We start from the raw sequence: 21,007 nt of genomic DNA on the forward strand, positions 1-21,007 counted from the left end.
GTGGGAGGCAAATTCCCTCAACTTTTGCTTGTCTGGGAATTGTTTAATCCCTCCTTCATATTTAAATGATAATCGTGCTGGATACAGTATTCTTGGTTCGAGGCCCTTCTGTTTCATTGCACTAAATATATCATGCCATTCTCTTCTGGCCTGTAAGGTTTCTGTTGAGAAGTCTGATGATAGCCTGATGGGTTTTCCTTTGTAGGTGATCTTTTTTTCTCTCTGGCTGCCTTTAATACTTTGTCCTTGTCTTTGATCTTTGCCATCTAATTATTATGTGTCTTGGTGTTGCCCTCCTTGGATCCCTTGTCATGGGAGTTCTGTGTACCTCTGTGGTCTGAGAGGCCATTTCCTCCCCTAGTTTGGGGAAGTTTTCAGCAGTTATTTCTTCAAAGACACTTTCTATCCCTTTTTCTGTCTCTCTTCTTCTTCTGGTACCCCTATAATATGGATATTGTTCTGTTTCGATTGGTCACACAGTTCTCTTAAAATTCTTTCATTCCTGGATATTCTTTTATCTCTCTCTGCAGCAGCTTCTCTGTGTTCCTGTTCTCTGCTTTCTAGTCCACTAATGGTCTCTTGCATCTTGTCCATTCTGCTTTGAAGTCCTTCCAGAGATTGTTTTATTTCTGTATTCTCCCTCCTTAGTCTTGCATATTTCTCTGCAAGTCCATCAGCATGGTTATGACTTTTGTTTTGAATTGTTTTTCAGGAAGATTGGTCAAATCTATCTCCCCAGGTTCCTTCTCAGGGGAAGATGTAGAAGATGTCGAAGCTGTCTGGGTTAGTCTTGTCTGGGTCAAATTTTTTTGCCTTTTCATGTTGATAGGTGCAGTGGTATGCTATTGACTCGTCTGTCAGCTGGGAGAGTCAAGACTCTTTCCACTTGCTCCTGGCCTTTCTTTACTGGGACAACTGCGACCCCTAGTGGCTTGTGTTGGGCAATTGCATGTAGATTGGGTCTCTGTATCTTGCCTGGCCGGTATGGAGGAAGCTCCCTTGCTGTGGGTGTGGCCAGCCTCAGGCTGCTGTTCTGCTATCGCGGGGCCCTGGAGGGGTAATGGATGGGGGCTCTGTTTGGCTGTTTACCTCCGTGAGGGGTCTCAGAGCTGTTGCCCAGGGGGTTAGTGTGCCCGAAGTTCCCTGGAATTTCCAGCTGCTGGACTGTGACCCGGGATGCTTCTGTCCAGCTGTGGGGTCCCTATCCCTTTAAGACTTTCAAAAAGCACTCGCTTTTCTTTGTCCCAGGGGCGCTGGCTGTGGGACCCGCTCACAGGTCTTACTGTCCTGCTTCCCTAATTTCCAGCACCCCATGCATGCACTGTGTGTGCGCTCTGATGCGGATGGCTAGGGCTGGGTGTTTAGCAGTCCTGGGCTCCCTCTCCCTCCCCGCTCCGACTCCTCTCCTCCCGCCAGGAGCTGGGGTGAGGGGCCTCTGGTCCCGCCGTGCAGCGGCTTGTATCTTACCCCTTTCACCAGGCGCTGGGTTCTCGCAGGTGTGGATGTAGTCTGGCTGCTGTCCTGTGTCTTCTGGTCTCTCTTTTAGGGATAGTTGTATTTGTTGTATTTTCAAAAATATGTATGTTTTTGGGAGGAGATTCCCATTGTCTTACTCATGCCGCCATCTTGGCTCCACCTCTCTCAATATATATTTAATGAAAGAATATAACTATTGATATATTCTATTACAATCTTTGTTGTGTCATCAGTTCTTCCTTTTCTTGATTCTGGATGACATCTCATTGGGCTACAAAAGTGGTTAAGACCAAATGACAATTTCCAGTGGATGATTTGTTGTAAAGTATATGATTTGTTTTGTACAGAACTAATGATGATTAGTTCTTCCTAATTATGAGCCATGGAGAAAAGACTTATATTCTTTATTTTTTTGTAATTACTTATTTTTATTAAAGTATTGATATACACTCTTATGAAGGTTTCACATGAAAAACGTGGTCACTACATTCACCCACATCATTGAGTCCCCCCCATATCCCACTGCAGTCACTGCCCATCAGTGTAGTAAGATGCCACAGAGTCCCTATTTGTCTTCTCTGTGCTGTACTTCCTTCCCCATGCCCCCACCACACCATGTGTACTAATCATAACACCCCTCAGTCCCCTTCTCCCTCCCTCCCCACCCACTCTCCACCACCCTTTCTTCCCTTTGGTAACTGCTAGTCCCTTCTTGGGAGAAAAGTCATATATTCTTAATCCCCTGACATTGGATAGAACTGGAAGAAAATAATAGCTGTGGGAAAATGTGCCAGAGTATTTCTTCCTTTTTTCCTCCCATTCATCTGTGAGGACATACTATTATTAGAAGTAGCATGAGGGCAGTGGAGTATGTTGTGATGCCTTAGATTAAGACATCAATAGTTCAGATTTTGAATTTTTTTTTTCTGGTTTAGTAACCTGGTTAAGTCAGTTTGATGAGTGAGTTAAATGAATCCATGGATTCTCATGCCAAACTGTTTATTGTGAGAATATGTAAACCAGAATGCTAATTTGTTAATTTACAATGATAAATGTAACCAACGAACAGATTGTATGTTTTACTAGCTACTTGATATACTCTTTCTTGGCAGGGAAATCTGTATGGGAAGCTATATAGTTATAATCAGAAAGTTTTCTGAGAAATAGGAACTTGGAGCAAGAAGAATTAGGTGCTTAATCTAAATGTATGATTGTCAAATTATGATAACTGACTGCAACCATTTCAGTGGTAAGGACAGATTTGCCAAGAGAGGGTTTCTTTTTCTTCACTACTATCCTCTTTTCATGTAGATTTAGCTGGAGTGGTATAATTCCTAGTTTCACACTATCCCATTACCCATCCCAGTGAAGAGAGTGACATCTGGTTGGTAAATTCAAGAAGAACAACCTAGGCATCTTGCTTCATTTTCTCTCTATTTTTCTTTCTTCAGTAAGGCTGCTCTCAGAGTGCATATTTCTTACTTGGTCCAGAGTGTTACTCAGGGCCAAATTCTCCATTAAGGCACAATGGACACGATGTCTAGGGTCCAAGATACTTTCAGGGGCCTTTAAAATGTTTTATTTTAGTTTAAAATCAGAAGGAAAAAAATAAGCTTGTTGGTCAAAGAAAATGTTTAAAAATATTAATATATCTTTATTTATATTACTGGAGACATAAAATATTTATTTTTTTGTGGAGGAAGGAACTCATGAAGGCAGAAGTGCCTGGGGCCCAGTGTAAGACACAAGGTGATCCTAGGCTGCCTGTGGAACAGGGTGGGCAAATTATTCAGGGGTTTGGGTGACAGGTCTGCTTGGTTCTCATGAGCTACATCCTCAGTTAGTCCTGATCAGTTCAAGGGGCTATCTGACCCATCATTTACCTATGCTTGCATTTTATTCTCAATTTGGACAGAGAAGAACAAAGCTATTATTGGGCTCCCTCAAGACCCTGATATAAATTTCAGGAATATATATTTACTGAAGTGAGTTGAAGGAGACTGGAGAATTTATGTAGGGAGCATTGCTACCCTGATCAATGCTGGTCAATCTCTGCCAAAATACCTTTAACTTAACTTGCCTTTTCTCTGCTTCATGCAGATCAAACCTGTCTATATTTTGGAATAAGCCAAAAGAAAGATGAGGAAATGCACTGACATTATCCTACATATCATGATTGACTTCTGACTTGGAACAGGTTTTTTGCAATAATCCATGAAAGCACATAATAAGACATGCTATGCCCTACCATGAATAAATGTCCAATGTAGGACTTATTTTGAAACACTCACATACATCTATGTGAGACACAGAGCAAAATCTGGCAGTACTTTACTTAATAAAAAGTCACTTATATTAGGTAATATAATATATTCAGAGAGCAAGTTGGAATTACAAATAACATTTTTTTCTAGGAAATTAATTATATTCTTGTTTTTCCCCCTCTTAATTAGTTTACTTGATTAAAATTCTGGGTATTTTTTGAGTTTTAGTTTTAAAGCAATTATAAGTTTTGGTTCTCAACATGAAGTTTTTTGCTAACTTCAATTTAAAAATTCATTGATGATAGAACTAAAGGATTGTTATTATTATTATTATTTTCATTAAAGTCTCATTGATAGACAGTCTTATGAAGGTTTCACATGAACAACACTGTGGTTTCAACATTCACTCTTATTATCAAGTCCTCACCCTCCCATTGCAGTCACTATCTATCAGCATAGTAAGAGTCATTGATTGTCTTCTCCATGCCCGAGACCTACCTATATCGCGATAGTGAATTACAGTACTCTTAATCCCATTCTCCCTCCCCAGGCCCTCCCCTTTGGTAACCACTAGTCCCTTCTCAGAGAATGTGAGTCTGCTATTTTGTTCCTTCAACTTTGCTTTGTTTTTATACTCCACAAATGAGTGAAGTCATTTGGTACTAAAACATTATTATTGACAAATGAGTTAGAAAACATATATAATCCTTTCAGTGCAATTAGAGAATAAATTATATTTATCGAGCATTTACTTAGGTATTTTCATCCAGATTATCATATTAATCCTTCTAATGACCCTCTAAGGTTAGCATCTTTATCTCTACTTTAAAATTGAGGAAATTGAGGCTAAGAACAGTTATTTACCTTTCCAGAGCTCCTACATTAATGAAATGTCAGAACTTCCTATCTTTTCAGTTCTGGAAAAAATGATATAAAATAAATAGTAAAAGGATAATACTATATATAGATTTGAAAGCATGGAAAAGAAATGGACATTGTCTTGTGAAAGGGTTAGCCTCGAAGTGTTAACTAGCCCTTGGTGCTGTTTATCTCAATTTGATTATGCTCAAATAATGATCACCCAAGTTCTCTTTATGTTGGATTAGTGCTCTTGCCCTGTTCCCCCAAACCAGCTTAAACCAAATAAACAAAAATGTCCCACAATCTTCAAACTCCGTCCTAACTAGAAAAATTCAAGAATTTGTCCCTGAAGCAGACCATCTCTAAACATTAATGGAGAAGTCTCAGTTCCAGGCAAAGAATGTGACTGAATTTAGTAGATGGGATGTGCTACTTGGCCCTTGGCCCAGTTTATATTTTCCATCAGCAAACACTAGTTTAGGGTGAATATCTTTTAGAATGCCCTTGAATTTGCTCTCTTTCAACTTGAGAGAGGTTTTTAAAAAAACAGTATAATCAAATTTTGAGAACCCAAATGGATTTCATTATAAAGAACTTCACATTTCATTTTAACAAGCATTTACAGAAAACCTATTGTAGGAGCTAAACTCTTTTGGATGCCACTATCAGAAAACAACTCAAGTTAGCTTAGGCCAGAAAAGGGGAGGTTTATTATAACAATACAGGAGTGTTTTAAAGAAACTAAGGATGGAGATACAGCTGGCCCCAGGAAAGACTAGAACTAAGTTCTTGAGAGCCCAGATAGTATTTTCTCTCCACTTCTCCAATCCCTCTTTGCTTCTTTGCTTTATTCCTTTCTCTAGGACAGCTTGCTTTGCTCACCTGGCCTCACGCAGAATATAGCTGCCTCCAACTCCTGAGTTAACCCCATAAGGCTTAGTCGCACAAAGAAATGGAATCTCTTTAGAATCCCATATATTTTTTTCTTACATAAATGGTATTTTTAAAAAAGCAAATAGAGTCTTTGATTCAAAAATGTAGAGTGAAGTCTCTCCAGCCTCTTTACTCTAGCTACCCAGTTCCCTTTCTCAAAGACAGTGGTACCAGTTTATTCCATTTCCTTCCTGAGATATTATAGGTATGTGATAAAATACATCTATCTATCTATCTATCATCTACCTAATTATTTATCTATTCTTTCTCCACTTTTTTTGCATTAATGACATTATACCATACACACATTTTTTAAATTAAAGTGTCATTAATATACAATCTTATCTTGGTTTCAGATGTACATCACAGTGGTTCAACAGTCCCTGTTATCAACTTATATTGTGATTGCAAATTAGTGTGCCCCTTTATCCCCTCCCCTTCCCCCCTGCACATGCCCCAACCCCTTCCCCTTGGTAACCACTAGTCACTTCTCAGTGTTCATGAGTCTACTGCTGTTTTGTTCTCTCTGTTTTGCTTTGTTTTTATATTTCACTGAGCTTAATATCCTCTAGCTCCATCCACGTTGTTGCAAATGGCAAAATTTCTTTATTTTTATGGCTGAATAATATTCCACTGTGTATATGTACCACATCGTCTTTATCTAGTCATCCATTGATGGACACTTAGGTTGCTTCCATGTCTTGGCTATTGCAAATAGTGCAGCAATGAACATATATATATATATATCACTATATATATATGTCACTGGGGACACATCTCCTTGTATCTCTGCATCTTTTGCAATTAGGGATTTTGTTTTCTTCAGGTAAATTCCAGGGAGTGGAATTACTGGGTCAAGTGGTTTTTCTTTTTTTAGGAACCTCCATACTGCTTTCCACAGCAGTTGCACAACTTACATTCCCATCAACAGTGTGGAGGGTTCCTATTTCTCCACATCCTCACCAGCATTTGTTGTTTCTTATCTTTTGGATAGTGGCCATTCTAACTGGACCATATACACATTTTTCACTGAGCAGTTTATCCTGGAAATCTGTACAGTATCAGCAGAGAAAATCATCATTCTCTAATATTATAGGATTCCATGTTTTAATGTAGCATACCATATTTAACTAGTTACCCACTGATATTTAGTTTTTCCCATTTTTTTGCTATTACAATAATGCTGCAATGAAAAAGCAGGAACACACATGCACACACACATATATACATATATAATTTTAGAGAGTAATTTATACTTTTTTCTGTGAGCAGTCTTTTCTATGCTTTGCCCAGTTTTTTCTATTGGGTTGTTGGTCTTTTACTAATTTCTAGGTATTTGTATATTAGAAAAATCAGTCCTTTATTTCTGATGTGAATTGCATTTTGTTATCATTTGTTATTTGATTATACTAATGGTGTTTTTATCTTTGTTGCAACTCTAAAGTTTCCCAGGAAGGTGCTAATTGGCTAAAGACCCTTGGTTAATCAACTGTCACCAGGGAGGTGGAGTCATTTTTTAATACCCTGGAGTCTGCCCTATGGAATGGGGGTGAGTAAAAACTAAAAAGGAAATTATGAGCTATGCTAAAGGTATCTACTATATTTCAATATCTAAGAACATTTTCTAGTCATTGGGGACACATCTCTTTGTCTAGGGGATATGACCTCACAAGTTTAGTGAAGATACACCATAACAAATAGTTACCATGGCAACTGAGTAAGAGAGGTAAATACAAATTGTTTGAGGCCTAGTAAGAAAGAGTTCATTATGTTTGGGGCATCTGGGAAAACTTTATAGGCGAAAAGGGCATTTCAGCTGGTCTGTAAAGAGACAAATAAGTGAAAAAGAATGACTAGGTTGGCTAATGTTTCAGCATCATTGGAACTGGATGTATTGGGAATTGCGATTGTCACAAATGGAAGAGTAATGTGACTGACAGAAAGATGTCAGCACATATGGTTAGAGGTCATAATGGTTCCTTATCAGCAAATGATATGAAATCTTACAGTAACAGATAGCTGGAACTACCACAATATACTTAAGTATGGCTTCCTGTAAAAATCCCTCACAGACACAGGACTGTGGTTGCTGTCACAATCACAGGAGGATTCCACCAGGCATGAGGAAGCTATCCTCGCCACTCTGCAGTTCTAGTTCTTTTGGGCTGGTTTTTTTGTTTTTGTTTTTTTAACACTCTGCCAGTCCTGTTTCCACCTGTCCCTGTCAGGTTATAGACTGCCTCATGTCTGCCCATTCACTTATGGAGAAATTGGGTAAAACAAAATAAATTTCTCAAGAGTATCCCTTAGTGGATGTAGACTTGAGGTCTATTTGAAGTCCATTTCTGTAGGAGTGGCAGGACTTGGAAGCATGGGCTGAGGGGTTTGGATTTTATCTTCAAACATACAGATGAATGTTTCCTCCCAAAAAATGATATAAGAGCAGATGTCTTGAGGTACTCTCCATGAATAAAGGATTTTTGGTTGTTAGTTTGAAATATTTAATTCTATATCCCTCTCTTAGAGATTATAGTGCACATTGTCATATTAAAAGCTCTGAGAATTTAATCAAAGTTGAAGCACAGACTACAATGAGAAGCCTTCAATTTAAAAGAAATGTAAAATTTCATTATCCCTCATTTACACATCTTCTCAAATAATGCTTATTACAATTTTGAGAAAAGCTAACAGTGGAGAGCTGTGAAATTTCTCAGACAGATTTGATTTTTCATCAGGTTTTCACTTAGGCTGGAATGCCATCACCCTCAATTTTGTTTTCTTGTTGTTTTAGTTTGCTTATGTTTTTTGTTTATTTTTTTGTTGTTAGTTTTTCAGGAGTAGATTGGTTTCTTTTCCCCTCATTTCCCATCCCCCACCTTTAATGAGGTATAATTGACAAAACTGTATGTACTTAAACTTTACACCTGTTTTGATATACATTGTGAAATGACTACCACAATTAAGATATCCATCACCTCACAGTTACCGTTTAGGTGTGTGTTGAGAATACTTAAGATCTATTCTGTTAGCAAATTTCAATTCTTAAAAGCTATCTTGTCTCAGTAGATGTCCTTAGTATCCTATTTCTTCCCTCAGAATGTTTCTTCATTTTTTAAAAATAGCACTTTATGCCTACCTTTTATAGATAACTGCACAAATTTTTCTTCATGATTGAGTCCACTAATAACTGCAAGTATTAACTACTGTCTATTGAACCTCTACTTTTACATGCTTTCATTATTTTATAATCAGAAAGTAGATATAATGAATGTATTTGAGAAATGAGAAAACCAGGTTTTAGAGGGCTTTAAGTTGACTTTTTTTTAAGGCCACAGAGCTTGCAGTTCCTGTTGAGAGTGGTAAAGCAATCTTATAAAGATAAGCCCTTTGATACTTATTTACTTTAGATAACAGCAGTATTACCCACTATCCAGTTCCCACCAGATTTAAAATGAAAAACACAGGAGTTCCAGCATATGTTGGTCCTACTTTCTTTTGCTAAATTCTTGTAACAATGCTATTCTAAGTTTATTTGGGAGTGAAAACAAGTATTTATCTGCTATGTATAGAGGAGGAAAAAAATCCCCAGATTTTCTTTTGATTTGCCATATGCTGTGTTATAGAGTGATGTTCATTCATTCTTTCACTCAGCAAATATCCATGTAATGTTTATTTTGTACAAGGCACTGAGTTTGGCAGTAAGGAATACAGTGCTGAATGGGAAACAGAACCTATCTTCAAGGAACTGATGATCTACTAAGGGAAATTATAAATAGTAAATAATTATAATTAAGCAAGATAGTTCAAGTCAAAATCAAAGTATAGGAATGCAAAAGATGATGGCATAGATTACTTTTGATTGGGAGGAAACCAAACTTATGTTTCTTATGTTCTAAACATCAACGTAAACAAGAATGTTTAGCATTTGGCCATTAAATAGACCAAAGAATCAAAGATGGCTTTAGACAAATATAAAAGATTTATGATGCATTGGTCATTTTATTGACAAAAAAATCAAGACATATAAACTTTATTATTTTCTTAAAAGCCAGTCTTTCACCTAAAGAAATGACAGGGTTCATCTTATTTAAAGTGTTAAGTAGTAGGTATTTTGCCATTCTGTGAGACATCTGACATTTTTGAGAATTAAATATTGTAACCCAACCAGTTAGAAGATTAGAGAGTACAGTGTGATCTGGAGTAGCAGTTTGGTATTTAAGGTACATTAAGATACTCGTTTCAAAAAAGTTTCTTCTTTGAAATTAAAAGATCATGATCTTGAATGAGAATGGGCATGATACACAACCCATTCATCCAGGGTGTTGATCTCCTGTTGACGTCTCATCCTTTAAAAGATGTTGTATTTTTTCTATTGGCTTAGAATTTAAACCAATAAGGAAGAAGGAAATCTTTATAAATATTCAGAAAGGAAGGCTGACACTGTGAATGTTGAGTAAAGATTGCTTTGTTCTTTGAGTCTGAGTTTCAGAGTTTTATAGTATTGATGTAGTAGGCAAAATTTTTTTGGCCAGGGTTAGGTCTTGGTGGCTTGAAATGTATTTTTCAGTGTCATTTCTCATTGTTCAGACAAGATGTGATGAATCTTTAATAATGTTCAAAGGAAAACCAATAATTTAAATGCCAATTTTTATTATCATGTTGAACATATTTCATATGAACAAAATGAATATTAATTTGCTGGATTTGTTTGAAGTTTATAATTACTAGGGTTCTTTCATTTCTAAAGTGGCATCTATCACTGTTATTAGTCTCCTTTAATGGCTGTTCAGAGGCAGAGTTAATGTTAGGTTCTCAGTAATAGCTATTTATAACTTCATTCTGGGTCCTTCATTAAAATTTTTGCTGTTTTGAAATTTTACAAAAGCAATAAAGGTGTTTGTATTGTTATTTTTAAATATCGAGACTCGACGGAACTCTAAAAATACAAAAATCACATGGAAAAAAACCCTTTTTTTTCTTTTGTAATTTTCTCTATGTGATTGGTTTCATTAGAAAGTTTATCCCCAGGTATCTGGTTAAACATTTCTGGTTCAAAAAAAAGCCACTGAAATGTTTTCTTTGAGTGTGCGTAGATGTCCCAATTATACCTAGATGAAGATAAAAATCCACTTGCACTTCCCCCCAGTTTCCACTCAGTTTAAAGCAATTACTGTAACATCATCAACAGTCTGTCTCTTCAATGCAAAGGAATACTGTGTCAGGAAGCTATTTATAAAAAACAGCGATGGAATAAAAATAATTACAAATGAAGGGGAAATGAGGAAAAAACATTTAAGGAAAACCACCACCATCACCTTAAATTTAAAAAAATTCGTGTACCTGAAAACTTTGCCCATTTCACGTCAGAACACAGAAGAAACACACCAAGGAAACCAGAGTTTCGGAGGGGAAAAAAATGGAGCAGGCTTGGGGAACCGGCTAGTAACAGTCAAAGCAAAAGGGAAACCTTGTTGCTTTGTCTTGGCGCCTGATATCTGGTCTAAGCCGGGCAAAGGTCTGTACCTGCGGCTCTGCTTTGCAAACGTGCACTCGTTTTTGCGCTTCCGCCAGCATGTTGAGTCAGCACGTTGGCCGCGCGGGTTGAGACTAGGCAACTTTCGCCCCGGCCGCAGCCGCCGCGGGCCCCTTTGTCTCCCGGCTCCCCAGCAGCCGCGGTGTGTCCGCCGCCTGAGCGCGCAGAGGCGCCGCGGGCCGCGCGCTAGCAAACCTGCGGGCTGCGCCGTGCGCGCGGAGCCGGGGTTCACGTCCCCGCCGTGGCCCTGCCCGCCGCCAGTCAGCAGCTCAGTCCGGTAACGCTGAGGGCGGCTGGCTGGCCTCGCGGCCCCCCCAACCTACGGGTGGGACCCCCGCACTGGCGGGCCCGCCCAGGCTCTCATTTCCTCCCGCGTCTTGACCAGCGAGCGCAACCTTGTGTTTCTGTTTAGCTTTTAGGGCTGGGAGTGAAGAGAGCTAGAAACAGCTGTGGTTTACCACTCCGCTTATTTCGGCAGCAATTTCCAGCCCTTATTGCTACGTTCACCAGCCCAAAACGGCTCCCATCTTCCCCGAAAACCCGACCCAGTGAAAAGGACTTGCTTTTCCTTGTGACCCTGCGACAAGGGAAGGGGGAAACACGTCAGGATTTGAAGCGAGCCTTTTTTCTGGAGAGTGTGAACCTGGCCCGGGGCCGCGGAAGCGGCCACGCCGGGACTGGATATCCTAAGGAGAGGGAGGAGGGAGGGGCGAGAGCGTCCGGGGGTCCGGGTCGCAGGGTCGGCCCCGTGGGCGGGCCGACGCTCCGCCGGAGCTCGGGGACGAACCAGAGGTCGCTGCTGGGAGCCGGCGGGTGCGGGGAAGGCGGAGAGCGGCGATCCACCTGAACGACGTGGCAGCCATTCCCAGCTCCCCGAGACCCCTCCCCATTCGGCTTCCCGCCCGCCCTATCGCGGCTGGCCGCTGTAAGGCTGCTCTTCCCTGGCCGGACGGAGAGCGGCAGTGTTTCTCTGCCCGGCGCGCGCCGAGCGTTCCCCCCCAAGCGGCGGCCGCCGCTGCTTGCCAGCCCAGCGCCGCGCCGGAGAGCGCAGCGGCGGCGGCGGGAAAGGGCTGCGTACCCGCGGCCCCGCGTCGCGCCCTCGACGACGCGGGCCCGGCCTCGACGCCCTCCGCCCGCTCCCGGGGCAGGTAAAGGCGGCGGGAGGGAGGCGGGGCGGCCGGTCCGGGGCGAGGGTCTCGGAAGGTGCAAAGCGGAGGGCCGGAGGCAGTGGCGGGCGGATCTGCGACCGAAACCAAATCCTCGAACGTGGGTGCGCGGCGCGGGCCACCTCCAGTCCAGCGCGCGGGCCCGGCCACCCGGACGGAAGGGAAGTAAGGCGTCGGTGAGAGGCGGATCCTGGCGCACCGCCCGAGGCCGGGCTAAGGCGGGGGCAGCGGCCGAGGTCTCTTCGCAGGTCTTCCTGTACCTGGCGGGCCTCCAGGCCCCAGACACACCCCTTTCGATCCCCCGGGCTTCTTGTCTGGAGATTTCCGCCGGGAGTTGACCTCGTGCCCATTGGAGCACCTTCAGCGTTTCCCAGGCAGAGCCTTGGAACTTTGGGCTACCCTCCCGAGAGCACGTAGCCCTAGCAAAGCCGTTTATTTACTCCTTCAAATCCACGCATTCTCTCACTCCACACGTATCGATTTTGGATACTGCAGGGAGACATTCCCCGTCAGAGGTATTTGTTTCTCATAGACTCCCCACCCCCGCGCTCCCCCGCAACTTTAATCCTCACTGGGACCCTCCTTGAATCCTGCTGTCCTTGCGGACCCTCGCCCAGGTGTCCGTTTGGAAATATGTCTTCGATAGAATGAGTCATCTGACCGGGGACACGGTTTGTTCCTTCGGTTCTTTTGGTTAAAACAGTTCTTTTCCCCTGTCAGAAAGATTGCTGGAGTATTATAAAGTGTAGCTGCCAGATCACGCTCAGTGTTGACTTTAAAAGAATCTTACTTTCGGAAACAGCCTTTAGAACTAGGATTTGATATTTGTGGCACTGGCAGGTTTGTACACATTCTCGCCTTGCAGTGGTTGTAATGCCTCCATAGCACAGTTCTGACTTGAAGGCAGGATTGGCCGGTTTTTCTACTCGACATTTTTAAGCCAATCAAGAAGCGCTCTTTGCCTGGAGACTGGTTAACTCAGGAAAGGTGGGGATTGGTTGATCTCAGAGAAGAAAATACTGGATGAACCTGGACTCAGAAAACAATGACTGATTTTGCAGCTTCCTTTCTTCTCCCAGTATTTTTTTTTAATGTTATCTTTTCATCCCAACGTCAGCCTTTTGTTCCATTTTATTATCTCCATTGTTTTTCTCTCAAATGTCCAGCTCTCTTCTGGAGCTCGTTTTAATCTCATCCTTCAATTTTCAGTGAAAGAATCCTTACACGTTGTAAGAAATGTAAACATCAGGTGTTTGATGTTTTGATAATCAGCTCGGTTCAGTTTTCTTTTCTCACATTGTCCGGTTTTAAAGGTCAGAATTTAAGTCAACAATTTTTAAGATCCTGTGCCAGAGCCTTTATTATTTAAGTGACTGTGCTAGGATGGTGGGCGGAGGGGCTGCAGTGATGAAGATGGTAGGAAGAATAGGAAAGAAATGGCAGCTTTTCTCCAAGGAGGCTACAATTAAGATCTTGAAAAAAGGCTAACGTATAAAACAAAACAAAACAACTCCAGTACAAATCAGCCTACAGTATTTAGGAATGTCAATTTGTGTACCTGTTGACTTCAGTTGCTTTGAAGGGCAGAGTAAAGAGGACCGAGTACTGGCCTTAAGAGAAAAGGTGGGCTTAAGTTATGGTAAAGGAATGTGTTTCTTTATTAAAGTAGTCATAGTATGTTGTACACAGAGGCTAACGAAATAACAATGTAGATGTATATATTTTTTAAACACCATCTGAAGATTTTCCTTCTTTTAAAATCTCCCTTCTTTATGATTATTCTGGTTATGCATGTCTTTTGATATGCAAAGCAATACTGTTTATTAGTCAATATGAATTTTAGAAAACAACTGCTCTCTGCTTTCTTTCCCTTAAGTTTTTTTATATGCATACTCACCTTGTCTTAAGAAGAATCTCAGTTTGACAGGTCCAGCATGAATCGTAACAGACGACTATTAAATAGTTTTATTAGGAATTAAAGAAGAGATTGTACATTTAAACAAAATATTTACCATGCAAGACAGTAAGTCAAACATTGTCCTCGTCACCCTTGCTCTCATAGTAATAAAAATGGCTACCATATATTTATATAGATATGTGTGTGTGTGTGATAGGCACTGTTTTAAGCACTTTACATATGCTGCTGTATTTCTCACAATGAGTATTGCACTATTATTGATACTGTTTTAGAAATGAAACAGAAAATCTGAGAAATGTGAAGAAAGTTGCCTGAGGTCCCCTAACTGGTATTTGGCAGAGCCAGGGTTCAGTCAACCTGGATCTTTGTGACCCCAAACCTTACTCTTAGTACTTTCTTTTCATGGTCCTCTGAAACACAACCTTTGACATCAATTGATTACATTTCCAAATATCTTGACTATTATTTTATGTACTTTCACAAAATCAAAAAACAAAAGTGCTCCAAGTAAACTGTTCATGTCGTTGATTTTAGGATGTATCCTTACTGCAGAAATAAAAATATGTCATAGGATTGATGAAATAAGGTATATTGGTTTGTCCTGAACATTTTTCCTCTACATCACAATGAATAATTTAGTTTGCTTATATAAAACCGTATTCATACTCTCAGTTTTGGTTAGTTGTATTTACTTTAACCTTCCTACCCATTGTACTAAAGATTTAAGATATGTTTAGATTGGCAGGCTAATGGAAGAATCTCAGCATTGTCCTCTATGAATTATTTTATTAGTACATCTAGATTTTGGTTAATCAGTTTGTGGTGTCCAAACTTATATAACTTCAAAAATTGAAAAAGCGTTTCATTGATTTTCATGGGAGAATGAGAGAATAAAGAAGAGATTGTACATTTAAAAAAATATTTACCATGCAAGACAGTAAGTCAAACATTGTCCTCATCACTCTTATGCTATAGTAATAAAAATGGCTACCATGTATTTATGTATGTATGTGTGTGTGTGTGAGTGAGACACACACATCCATGACAGGAACTTTTTAATCTAAGTCAGCTAGATTTTCATGACTATTAGGGGAATTACTTGATCAAAGAGCTCCCATATAGCAATTGCCTGGGCACTGGCTCTGGGTGTACCAGTTTCACTAAACCTCACCAGACTCTTGGTGGACACTGTATTTTTCTAAATGTGGGTTGTCTGTTCTATACTTTGATCATCTACTGGGTCTAACTTTTTCATGAAATTTTAAGACCCAAACATAGGATTATTGGTGTCTTTTGTCTTGAAAATATTTCTTTAGTTTGCTGTTTTACTTTTTGGTTAGTTTTAATTGTTGTATGCTTAAAATGTTCATATATGAATCTTACCATTCTTTTGCCATCGTTTCATACTTCAAATTAAGAAATATCTGTGATGATCAGTTTTTTTCTAATTTTCTAAAATTAACTATAGTCAAAATTTATTTTAATATAAAGTGTAACACCATTTTGTTTTATAAATTGCTATTGAATCATTTTAGTTTTAACACTATTAAAAAATTCTCTTTCTTATTTTAGAAAGCCTATCTTATTGCATGTAAATTTTGAGATACAATTATGACTGTTTCTGGACTCTTCTCAGAATAGTTCTTCAATCTTTTATTGGATATTTGTATGTTACTTTCAAAATACAGTATTTAGGAGAGTGAATTTCCCCAGATGTCTTTAAAAAAAATTGTGTGTCCTCTCTATTCACTCAATTTAAGAATTCGTTTGGGAGACTGATATGAGGAATATTTAAGTTTTCTGTTCTGAAGCAGGGCATTTAAAAAAATTCTTTTCTTTTTTGAGTTTATTATTTCTTCTCTCTGGAGTGTCTTCACTGTTATCTCTGTCTTCGTTACCCTAATTCTCTGCTAACATACTGCAAGATTTAGGTGGCATTTGTTGTAAAAAGTCTTCCTTTCCTTAGCAAAGATAATCACTTTTTGTATTTCCTCTGAACCTTTGATCTATTTCCATTATATACCTTTTGCTGTCTTGAGCTACCTCCTTGCCTTGGTAACTGAACTTTCCTCTTTCTTACCCTTTTTTTTTCTTCCCCTAACACTGCTCCCAACACTGTAGGTATTAAATATTGGCATGAATAAAGGAGGTATTTTACATTTAAAGATATTTCTCTCAGTCATCTTCTGTATGACAATTCTGCAGTCTCCAACACCAAGCTCTTTCCTGCTAACTGGACTCATGTCATCTCTCTTTATAAGATGTCATCTGTGTGTTCCTCCAGATACCTTAAACAGAGCATATCCCAAACTGTAGTCCTTATCAACCTTTCCTCTCTCATCCTCAAACCAAAATATGAAAGATACTGCCTCTTTTCTGTCATTTTTCTAGGGGAAGATTAAATGAGATAATGCATGTGTGTTAAGAATTCGTAGACACTGCTAATAATAACTTGACAGAAACATGGGCTATTACTTGTCCTCTTTTTCTTTTCATATTCTGATTAATTACTGAGCCCTGTTGGATTCTTTGTCCTTAGTATATGGCTTTTCTCTATTCCCAGGATACCATTCGGCTCCACAGTTACCTCTCACCAGAATTGCTGCAGTAGCCATCTTAGTAGTTATCCCTGCTTTTAGCCCATTTTTCCAATCCATTTTTTCCACTGTAGCCAGAGTAATTGACACATTTCAACATGTAACTATTCTGCTAAAATCTTTTTGTGGCTTTTCATTGCCTTCAGGATAAAGTAAGAACTTCCTAATTTTGCTTTCAGGGCCCTCATGATCTGGTTTCTGTTTACCACTTCATCTTCATCCTCTGTCACTTTCTCCCTTTGCCCTCAATGCACTAGTCGTATTCATTTACTTGCATTTCTCCCTCAAGATGCCAAGTTTGTTAAATCTAGGCCTTCTACAGAAGCTTCCTTCTCTCTGAAATGCCTTCCCTAGTTCCTTAACTTCCCCCTCCTTTGGTTTTGTTAACTCATACTTGACTTTCAGGTCTCAGTTGAGGCAATAACTCTGGGAATGTATCCTGGGTTACATGCACCTTCTATTTGTTTCCCTCGCACTCTGTATTCTCTTATATTGTAATTGCTTGCTTATTTGTCAACTCACCATGTGCTTGTTAGGATGTAACAAAAGAAAGAGGTAAATTGACTGTCTTAAAAATGATGTGATTTGCATGGAGTGTATTGAAAATGGGATTAAATAATAATTTAGGGGTTTACTTAGCAGGGAATAAAAAAAGACGTTATGTCTGATAGATGAAAGCTTTTTAAGTCAGGAAAGACTTACTAGGTGGGCCGTTTTACAGTTTCAGGGCAATATATCCTTACATATAATTTCTATCTATTCAGTTTCCCTATTGTTAGGACTTTTTGGCTTGCAAGTAATGGAGATGCATTTTGATATAGCCTGTGGAGGGAAAATTTAGTTGTTCAGTAACCATACAGCAGAGATCATATGGATAAGAGCCTGATGTCAGAGACTCTAGATAGATTTGATCCCATGCCCATCCCTTGACCAATTCCTGCAGCTAAGGGAATGAGTACTATGTTTACTTAGCTCAGACTAGATCAGGGGCTGTACTCACTTACATGGGCAGTGGTCTGTTAGCAAAAGACAAACCGCTGGTAGAGTAGGAAAGGAGAGGGATGAGTTCGGGGGCAGACACAGAATATGCATTATAATTCTTAATCACCCTTCTGATTATAAATTTATTTTCCTAGTTACTTTTTCTGTGGGAAAGAGATGCCTTGTATATGGACCTGAGTATTCCAAGTACTGAAATGTTAAGTCCAATATTACAAAGAACTGAATTGGATTTTTGGTTTGTGCTGGCATATAACCAATATTTATTGTCCTCTTGTTTGCTGAATAAGAACACATTATTTGCAAAGTGGTTATAGACTAAAAGTCTGAACAAATAAATACAAAGTTGCCTAGATATAGGTATATCGAGTGCAGTGAGAGTTGTGTCTAAATTGGATCTTGGGATAGTGGAAAACTTCCCTGCAGGAACGTGAATTGAGCCAAGAAATATGGGTTGGTGGGTTGGGGTAGAGGGACTTTTGGGGAGAATATATGTGAGACACAGATGTGAAATGACCTACTTTGTGTCAAAAAGAAATAATTAGGCATAAGAGCATTAGAGATTACCTAAGGAGAAGTAGAAGAGGAGGTGGCTAGAGGTAGATAAAGGGCCAGATTGTAGAAGTCCTTGAATGCTTTACCAGTGAGTTGGAACGTGATCTTGAAAGCTGTAGAACCATTGAAGGATTTTAAGCTGTACTTCTCATTCTTGAAATGCTCATGTAATATCCAAGTGTATATGTTTGTTAGGCAGTTAATAATATTGGAGTTTGGGAGAGAATTATTGGCTAGAGTCGCAGTTATAGGTATTGAAGCCATGGTTTCGATGGACCTAGAAAAAGCTGGCAGAGCAGAAGATTGGGGACAGAGCCCGTATCAGCAATGATATTGAAAGAGTGAGCAAAAAAAAAAGAAATCCGTAGTGTTAACTATATGTATATCATTAACACAACAGATCTATAGAACTTTTTCATCTTGAAAAGCTGAATCTACTCTACCCATTGAACAGCTTCCCCACTCTGCCTCCCTTCTAGCCCCTGGCAACCATCATCCTACTTTCTGTTTTTAAGGGCTTGACTACTTTAGATACCTCATATAAGTGGAATCATACAGTATTTGTCTTTTTGTGACCTAATTTACTCAGCATAATGTCCTCAAGGTTCATCCATGTTGTAGCATATGAAAGATTTTTTCTTTTCTAAGGCTGTGTAGTATTTCATTGTGTGTGTGTGTGTGTGTATGTGTGCACATGTGTGTGTATGCATGTGTACTGCCACCCCCCCCACATACACATTTTCTTTTGTCAAGTCTTCTGTCAATGAACATGTAGGTTGTGTGGACATTCCACCTCTTGGTATTGTGAATAAGGCTGCAGTGAACATGGGTGTACAGTACCACTTTGAATCCTGTTTTCAGTTCTTTTGGATATATACGCAAAAGTGGGATTGCTGGATTAATATTATTCTATTTACTACTTTTTTGAGGAATCTCTGTTTCCCATAGTGGCTGCTCCATTTTACATTCCTACCAACGGTCCACAAGATTTCCAATTTCTCCATATCCTTGCCAAAACTTTTTTTTTTTTGATAGTGGCTATCCTAATAGGTGTCAGGTGATAGCTCATTGTGGTTTTGATTTGTATTTCCATGATACTAGTGATGTTCAGCATCTTTTCATATACTTGTTGGCCATTTGTATTGGGGAAGTGTTTATTCACGTCCTTTGCCCATTTAAAAAATTGAGTTACTATTTTTTGTTGTTGAATTGTAGTTCTTTATGTATTCTGGGTATTAACTCAAAGTGAGATGGTTTGCAAGTATTCTTTCCTATTCTGCCAGTCTCCTTTTCACACTATTGTTTGTTTCCTCAGATGCACAAATTTTAAGTTTGATGTAGTCCTATTTACTTTTACTTTTGTTTCCTGTGGTTTTGGTGCCAGATCCAAGAAGTCATTGCCAAATGCAATGTTATGAAGCTTTCCCTCTATGTTTTCTTAGTAGTTTTATAGTTTCAGGGCTTATGTTTAGCTCTTTAACTTATTTTGAGTTAATTTTCATATATGGTGTAAAGTAAGGGCCCAACTTCATTCCTTTGCATGTGTTTATCTAGTTTTCCTAGCACCATTTGTTGAAAAGACAGTCCTCTATGTGTACCCTTGGTATCCTTGTCAAAGATTCTTTGACTCCATATATGAGAATTTATTTCTGGGCTCTATATTCTGTTCCATTGGTCTTATGTTTGTCTTTATGTCAATACCATACTGTTTTTATACTATAATTTTACGTTTTGAATTCAAGATGTGAAGCCTCTAGCTTTGTATTTCTTTCTCAAGCTTGTTTGGCTATTCAGGTTCCTTTTCTTAATTTTTATCCTTTAAGAAATTTCTTTTTATCTTCTTTCCCTTTACTTGCACCACAATTGAATTTTTCTTCTTCTCAGAACACATATGGACAGGTAACCAGGTATGACCTTTAAAATATGGAGTGTACCCTTCCTTATAAAAACTTGGCATATTTGAATCAGAAGTTCAAATTAAAAATTTGTATTTGAATTAAAAAATGGCTTTTTACCTTGTTGAGGTAAACCAGTTTACTTGAAGCATGGTGTTCTCAAAATTTTTATTAGCAAAATACTTAGATATATAGAAAATTAGAATAGTACATTGACTTAATATATTCATACCTCTTGATTCAATAGTTATTAATAATGTTGCCACATTCATTATACATATATGTATATTTATGTGTTTGTATAAATTCCCTGAGCCATTTAAAAGTAAATTAATGGTTAATGGGGACAAATGAGATTTTTTTTTTAATACTATGCATTTGTGTTATAAATGTATATATTTTGTACTTCGATAAAATTTCATTTAAGGATTTAGCTTGAAATTTGCTCTTTCAAAAAAGTTGTAAGAAGACATATTCCCTTTAGCATGTATCTCTTATCGAACCACAAAACCATTATCATCATTTTTAGCAAAATTATCCGTGATTTGCTAATATATTAAACACACCATATTCATATTTCTCCAATGATTCTAACAACCTTTCATTGCTTTTTCTAATATTCAAACCCAACTAATTTCTACCCTTTGAATTTGGTTGCTCTCTTCTGAGGTTTATTTTTAAATAAACCTAACCTACCCACCTGCCTTCACCATCCTCCTTCCACCCCATGGTACACTTGTTAGCTCATTTGAGAATGCCAGTTTGTATTGCTGATTATTTCCTCATGGTGTAGTATAACTCCTACCCCTG

General features: G+C 39.0%; 1 protein-coding gene across 11 annotated transcripts in view; it reads left to right on the forward strand.

Annotated features, from left to right (window-relative positions):
* Positions 1-12,061: 12,061 nt before the first annotated feature.
* Positions 12,062-21,007, forward strand: part of N4BP2 (NEDD4 binding protein 2) — a 135,695-nt gene continuing 126,749 nt past the window's right edge. For 5 of the 11 annotated variants that reach the window (XM_036908515.2, XM_057502165.1, XM_057502166.1 and 2 more), the window contains exon 1: positions 12,065-12,215. The gene's annotated coding sequence lies outside the window, so the exon portion shown is untranslated. Of the gene's footprint in view, positions 12,216-21,007 lie in introns of all 11 variants that reach the window. The other 6 variants (XM_036908521.2, XM_036908514.2, XM_057502163.1 and 3 more) reach the window with 4 other exon arrangements.

Source organism: Manis pentadactyla, chromosome 5, assembly GCF_030020395.1.
Source record: "Manis pentadactyla isolate mManPen7 chromosome 5, mManPen7.hap1, whole genome shotgun sequence".
In the NCBI taxonomy this organism is placed as follows: domain Eukaryota; kingdom Metazoa; phylum Chordata; class Mammalia; order Pholidota; family Manidae; genus Manis; species Manis pentadactyla.